The sequence below is a fragment of the Scyliorhinus torazame genome, chromosome 13, assembly GCF_047496885.1.
Source record: "Scyliorhinus torazame isolate Kashiwa2021f chromosome 13, sScyTor2.1, whole genome shotgun sequence".
NCBI lineage: Eukaryota > Metazoa > Chordata > Chondrichthyes > Carcharhiniformes > Scyliorhinidae > Scyliorhinus > Scyliorhinus torazame.
This window is the reverse complement of record NC_092719.1, coordinates 25,978,595-25,985,974: the sequence shown is the minus strand read 5'-3', so window position 1 is coordinate 25,985,974 and position 7,380 is coordinate 25,978,595. Positions and strand designations below refer to the sequence as shown.

General features: G+C 45.3%; 1 protein-coding gene across 2 annotated transcripts in view; it reads left to right on the top strand.

Annotated features, from left to right (window-relative positions):
* The first annotated feature begins 384 nt into the window (after positions 1 to 384).
* Positions 385 to 7,380, top strand: part of LOC140387904 (interferon regulatory factor 6-like) — an 88,966-nt gene continuing 81,970 nt past the window's right edge. The window contains exon 1 of one of the 2 annotated variants that reach the window (XM_072471199.1): positions 385 to 831. The gene's annotated coding sequence lies outside the window, so the exon portion shown is untranslated. Of the gene's footprint in view, positions 842 to 7,380 lie in introns of both variants that reach the window. The other variant, XM_072471198.1, reaches the window with a different exon arrangement.

Here is a 7,380-nt window from a genome sequence, read left to right as displayed (position 1 = left end):
GATCCTGGCGTTGTGAAGCAACAGTGCTCACCACTGTGCTACTGTCCCTGTGGGTTAGAAAATTCCAAAGGTTAACAACCCTCTCTAATTACCAGTCCTAAATGGTTTATCCCTCGTCCTAAGACCTCGGGCCAGAAGAAACAGCCTCTCGGCTTTATTCTGTCAACCCCTCTCAGAAACCTGTCTTTCGATGAGACCCTCTCAGAATTCTCCCAAGCTTCAAGAAAAGGTGTTTTGTGGAACTTTACTGCAAGGCGCCTGCCCGTGGCCATAACAAGTCACTGAACTTTCAAAACAAATTCTGATTTCGTATTTGGATCACCGCTTTACCGAGTGCAACCTCCACCTCTTCCCTTTCGCAAACAGGCACTCCCGGTTTGCAAGGCGCCGTTTGAGGGTGAAGGTTAGTCTCCTCGCTTTAGACGGGACTACTGGGGAAAATGTGTATGGCTCGGGAACCCGGAAGGGTGGAGACTATGCAAGGAACAGCTGTAAACTCGGCGTCATTTTACGGTGAAATTATTACAACTCAGTTTGAAACGCAGGAAGTGGGGCTGAATCTTTCACATCCTCTATTTGAGAGCTGAAGGAGGAATAAAATGTGCTTTCGTTCTGACTCGCCCGCTGGCAAGTCGAGGTACGAACAAATCTGAGCAGAGCGGGTGGGAAGAGATCGGTCGTCTTACAGCCAAGTAAATAAAAACACGGACCAAAATCCAGGCGAGGAGGGAGAAATCGTTGGTCCCGAAGGATACCTGCGGCATCGGAATTGATTGAATCAATGTCCTTGTGATTAGCTTGTCAATTTCCGGTCTTCAGCCTGGAGTCCCGGTAAGAGAATGTACGTCCCAACTTTTAAAGAAAGTTAAATGTGGCTTCAGGTGATTAGTTTGTTTTGCAGCTAAAGTCAGCGACTTCCGTGTCTGTTTCACTTTTATTAACATGATCCCAAGTTGCATTGTGTATGGTGACTACCTGTCACGTTAATATCACAACAGGGTGATAAGTAAATGTTGGCAATTGTCACTTCTTTGGGGGAGGTTTAAATTGTTCTGAATTCATGTTTTTTTTAACTAAAGTTTTAGTGATCTGTCATGTTGTTGTTGATTTTTAGAGAATACTGCTGTGTTATGTATCACGCCCACCAACGTGATTTAATCCGAGGGCAACAACTCCCAATTCTATTAACTGCTGGATTCGAGAAAATATTTAACTCCAGTTCCACTGGACTGTGGGACTCCCTCGGGTTGCTTAATTCAATTATTTAACAAATACTTTAGGAAGTAGGATCCGATTATTGGATTCGATGAGATATTTTCAATGAGATATTAAATTCGTTGTTGATCTTTTCAGTGCTAGACCTCATGGGAGTCTCTCTCTGCTGGACTGGATGTTATCGATTGTGATGATACTGCCTGTGGATTTAACCCCGGTGTGGCAGTGCAGGAACTATCCCAAAAATTACAGCAACCAGTGTGTAGTGAATGCTTACAATGATCAACCGAGGTTGTTAAGAGTCTGAGAGAAGGTGCACTGAGACAATATAAAACTTAGTGATTTTTCAGGCCTGTTGATTGTAGTGAGTGGTCAGAGCTCAAGGTTTTGAGCTCCCCCAGCAAAGAAAAGACCAGGGAAAACGTAGGGTGGTATGTGGGGGTTGGGAAGATAGAAAAGTTCAAGAGATTGATTGATCCTTCTTCTTCTGTGTTTGAGAAGAGAGAGAGTAAAACCTGGCTCTGGAAATCCTATAAGGGCTCTCAAATCTTTGCGAGACTGAGTGGTACTTTATAAGAGATGCTGGTTGGTGTTACATCTTCCCACCCAGAAACCAAGAAGGTCTCTACCTACAAGTATTGAGAAAATTCCCTGTCATGTCTTCTGTTTTTAGAGAATATATATGTATAGACATATAAAAATAACAGGCAGGAAAAGATCATTTGGTCCATCAAGCCTGCTCCACACAAGGGTAGGAGAATTAGGAGCAGGAGTGGGTCATTTGGCTCCTTGATCCTGCTGCACTGTTTGACCAGCTCATGGCTGAGCCGACTGTGGCCTCAGCTCCACTTTTCTGTCGGCATTCCCATCATCACTCTTGACTCTCTTGTCAGTCAGAAAACTGTACAACTCAGGATTGCTTGTTTTAATTGCTGGAGCTTTTAGTATATCTCATTCTTAGCCACAAGGCGATTGGATCATTTATTAGTTGGACTATTCTTCGCTACCCTATTCAGCAATGACAGTGTCACGTTATATCCAGGCCAGAAGATCCTTGATTTAACATCAGTCTATGCTGAATTAGAAGAGCTGTCATTGACTTCAGCAACCCTGGGTGAGTGGCATCAAAGCAAACTGTAGAATCACTGTTCAACCAGGATTTCCTGTCTCCCGCCAATGTTTGGGAAGTGTGGGGTGGATGTTAAGGCTGGTTTACTGCTGTCTGTGGTCGAAATGCCCACCAGTTCTCACAAAAAGACTGACTATTTTGAGGAAGCACCATTTGGCTGTCAGTGCCAAAGGGGAGAGAATATTTTAAATGGCTGTCAATGAAGGGGTGAGTCATTCTAGGGGTACAAGAGGGAAGGAGAGATCAGCAGATTGGCACGCGATCTATCAACGATGTTTGCAAACTTCATTTGACTTGTCAGCATTGGTGAATATTGTCCATTGCCATTTCAGCAAAGTGTAATGGTGGTGTGTTCATTTGAGCACACAACAGCCTGATTCTGGATTCTGACTTTGCAAAAAAAATTTGCCTATAATTTACTTGTACTGTTCGAGGATGTTGGTCGTGTTGGGAACAATCTGACTGAGGTGATGAATTAAGTGTGATAGGTGAAGTATATATATATTTTTTCTCCGTTGTGTATTTGTACCAAAATAAGATTGGAGGACTTTTACAAATAAAAATCTAATTAATAACAGGGAATGCTGAAAATGTGCAGCCGGTCAGCTAGCTTCTGTGGGAGGAGAAACTCACCTTTCATCTACATTGAAAAAAAAAGAGATGGACCCAAGTTTTTAAACAAGTACAGAAGCAACACATTGGGAAGGGACGAAAAGAATCACAGAAATTTATGACAGAAGGAAACCACTTGGTCCATCATGCCTGTGCTGGCTGAAAAATATCTATCCCTAATCCCACTTTCCAGCTTTTGGTCTACTGTCTTGTAGGTTATGGAACTTTAAGGGCATATTCAAGTACTTTTTAATGTGATGGTGAATTCTGCACCTTCTAGACCTTTTATGTTGATTCTATCCCAGTTAATATTAGGGTAGTTGAAATCCCCCATTATTCCTGCCCTATTGTTTCAACTTCTCAGAAATATATCTGCATATTTGTTCTTCTATCTGACTGTTTTGGGGATCTATAGTATACTTCCAGCAGTTTGTTTGCCAGTTTACTCCATATGGTTTCATTTGATCCCTGCACCTTATTCGTCTCTTCTAACAGCTATAATTGTATCAATATTGTGACCCTCCTTTTCTCATCTGAAAACCCAGTAACCAATAACATTGGGCTGCCATTCCTGTCTTTCTTTCTGTCAAGTTTCATTAATAGATATGATATCATAATTCCAAGTATCTATCTGTGTCCTCAGCTCATTCATTAGATTCACCCTTACATTGAAGTATATGTCAATAGCATTGTCAAACACTTTTGTCCATTTTCTAGACTTTAATACCTCTGCTTTCCATATTCGTTTACTAATTTTCTGTCTTTCATTCTCAATTTTACATTTTTCCCCCTTCTGATTATAATCTCAGGTTCCAAATGCCATGCCAAACCTGTTTCAACCCTCCCTTAGCAGCTCTAACTAACCTTCCCACAACTATATTGCTCCCAGCCCTGTTAAGTGCAACCCATCTGTTTTCTTTGGGTCCCATCTCTCCAAAATCAGTCCCTAAAGTCCTCCTTCCTGTACCACCTCTTCAGCTCCACACACAACTACATTTCTTCCTACGTCTATTCTCACTGGCACTTGGTACCAATATTCAGAGATTACTATCTTTTGAGATCCTACTTTTTAATTTCTTTCCTTGCTCCCAAATTTTTCCTGCATGATCTCATCCTCTATGTACCGATATGAACCATGACCAATTATAGTTGTTCGTATAAACATAGAAACTGGAGCAGGAGTGGGCCAGAAACTGGAGCAGGAGTGGGCCATTCTGTCCTTCCAGCCTTCCTTTAGTCCCAAGTGCTATCTAACTCCTTGAAGACATATATAATGTTTTGGCCTCAACTGCTTTCTGTGGTAATGAATTCAACAGGCTCACCACTCTCTGGGTGAAATAATTTCTCCTCATCTCAGTCCTAAATGGTTCTCTGTATCTTTAGACTGTGACCTCCTGTTTCAGGACTTCCCCTGACATCAGGAACGTCCTTGCTGCATCTACCCTGTTAGAATTTTATATGTTTCAATTCCTCTGGGCAGCACAGTGGTTAGCACTGCTGCCTCACGGCACCAAGGTCCCAGGTTCGATCCCGGCTCTGGGTCACTGTCCGTGTGGAGTTTGCACATTCTCCCCGTGTTTACGTGGGTTTAGCCCCCACAACCCAAAGATGTGCAGGGTAGGTGGATTGGCCACGCTAAATTGCCCCTGAATTGTAAAAAATTAATTGGGCACTCTAAATTAAAATAAAAATGTTTTGATTCTTTTAAACTCCAGCGAATATAATCCTAACCAACTCGATCTCCTCTCGTACGTCAGTCCCGCCATCTCAGGAATCAGCCTGATAAACCTTTGCTGCACTCCCTCTATACCAAAAACATCCTTCAGATAAGGAGACCAAGACTGCACACAATAATATAGGTGTGGTCTCACCAACGGCCTGTAGCCAAGTCTTCTAGCTATGAAGGCCAACCTACCATTTGCCTTCATTACCGTCTGCTGCACCTGCATGCTTGCTTTCAGCAACTGTTGTACAAGGACGCCCAGGTCTCATTGCACATTTCCCTCTCTCAATCTTTGCCATTCAAATAATCTGCCTTCCTGCTTTTGCTACCAAAGTGGATAATCTCACATTTATCCCTATTATACTGTACCTGCTATTCATTTTCCAACTCACTCAACTTGTCCAAATCATACTGAAGCATCTGCATCCTCCTGACAGCTCAACCTCCCACCCAGCTTTGTGTCATTTGCATAATGGAGATATTGCGTTCAGTTCCCTCATCTAAATCATTAATATATGTAGTGAATAGCTGGGGCTGAGCACTGATCCCTGCCACAAAAGGTAAAGTCGCTACAATCGCAGACGACCATAAGCTGCTTTCCACTTTGATGGGCGTAGCTGACTGGTGGTGATTTAACCTGACAATCACCGCATCTCAGGTGAGGGGCAAGGTTGAGAAGGCAGGCCTTCAAGAATAGCCTCAGCCGAATTTAACCCGAGCTGCTGGCCTCTCTCTGCATCACGAACCAGCTGTCTAGCCCAGTGAGCAAAATTGGTCCCCGCAGAACGTCCTGCAACCGCCCAGAGACATCCTTGACCCCAGCACCAGGGAGGTAACATACCATCCTGGAGTCTCTTTTGTGGACACAGAAAATCCTTTTCACAGTAACTTCATTTGAAGCCTACTTGTGACAATAAGCGATTTCCATTTCAATTACTTACATTTTTTGAACAGATTTTTAACATAATAAAACTATAGTAACGACAAGGGGAGTCTGGGGAGTTCACAGGGAGACATGTATTCAACTTTACAGCGGCACACATAGGAGCGGTTACACATTACCGGGTCTCTACTCCTTTCTGTTGGCTACTACAGAAGCCGACCTATTATACAAATGTTGGTTAATTCCTGGTCCAATCAGGACAAGGGAACAATCATCCCCAGCAGGAGGAACCTCATACATGTCACATGCTTACAGGTCAAGAAGGATGAGGCGGAAAAGTTGACTTTTTTTCAGTCGCATGGGATATCATTTGTGAGTCTGATAAGAGTCATTTAGGTATTGTGGCCACAAACCTGATTGGAAGCATTCAAACATGGACTCTGGGAAAACCAGGAACAGATTTGGGAGGCAAAACACATTCAAGGACTTTGGAGAGAAAAGAGAGATGATTGAAGATGGGTGCTAGTTTGCAAGGCTGGTATGGTCTTGTCTTTTTATTTTGCGGAGAGGGCTAATGGTGGCAGATTTGAAATAAGTGGCGGGAATCCCACCCCCCGGCCGCCAAATTCTCCGGCACCGTAAATTTGGCGGGGTCGGGAATCACGTCGCGCCGGTCGGCAGCCCCCCCCCCCGGCGATTCTCTGGCCCGTGATGGGCCAAAGTCCCGCTGCTGTCATGCCAGTCCCGCCGGCACAAATCAAACCACCTACCGTCCCGGTGGGACTGGCGGCGCGGATGGGCTCTGGGGTCCTGGGGAGGGGGGGGGCGGGGGGCGATCTGGCCCCAGGGTGTGCCCCCACGGTGGCCCGGCCCGCGATCGGGGCCCACCAATCCGCGGGCGGGTCTGTGCCATAGGGGCACTCTTTTCCTTCTGCCTCGGCCATAGCCTCCGCGATGGCCGATGCAGACGTGACCCCTCCCCTGCGCATGCGCGGGGTTGACGTCAGCAGCCGCTGACGCTCCCGCGCATGCGCTGACTTCCACCGACCGGCGGAGTACCTTCGGCCCCGGCTGGCGTGGCGCCAAAGGCCTTTCCCTCTGGCCGGCGGAGCGCCAACCACTCCGGCGCGGGCCTAGCCCCTCAAGGTGAGGGCTTGGCCCCTTTGGGGCGGCCCAACGCCGGAGTGGCTCACTCCACTCCATCCCACCGGGACCCCCCGCCGGGTAGGGGCGACTCCCAGCCCTGGAGTAATAACACTTGGAAACAGAAATGTTGACAATATCAGCTAAAATGGCCACCAGGAGGGGAAGTTAGATGGTCAACAGTTTATTGGAAAAAAGATTGAGGGCGCACGAGGCGGGTTTCATAGGCTAGATGAGCTCAGAAAGGGCATAAGGTGAGATAGAGAGACCAGAGAAAGATGTGAGTTCAGGGCCAAGAGCAGGAGGGAGCATTAGAAGAAGTTTAGCCATTGCCTGCGACCAGAAATAAACATACAGTGTAAAGAAAAAAAAATAAAATTTGTTCTTTGGATATTACCGTCACTGGCAAGGCCAACATTTATTGCCCATCTCTATTTGCCCTAGATAGTAGTATTGAGCCACTTATAACTCATAGGCTTACTAGGCCATATCAGAGGGCAGTTGGGAGTCAAAATATAGGTCAGATCAGGTAAGGATGACGGATTTCCTCCCCTGAAAGGCATTAGTGAACTAGATGGGCGTTTACAATGAATTGGTAGTTTCATGATCATTATTATTGATACTAGGGATTTTGTTCCAGATTAATTAATTAATCTTGCTTGTTGTCTGTGCTTT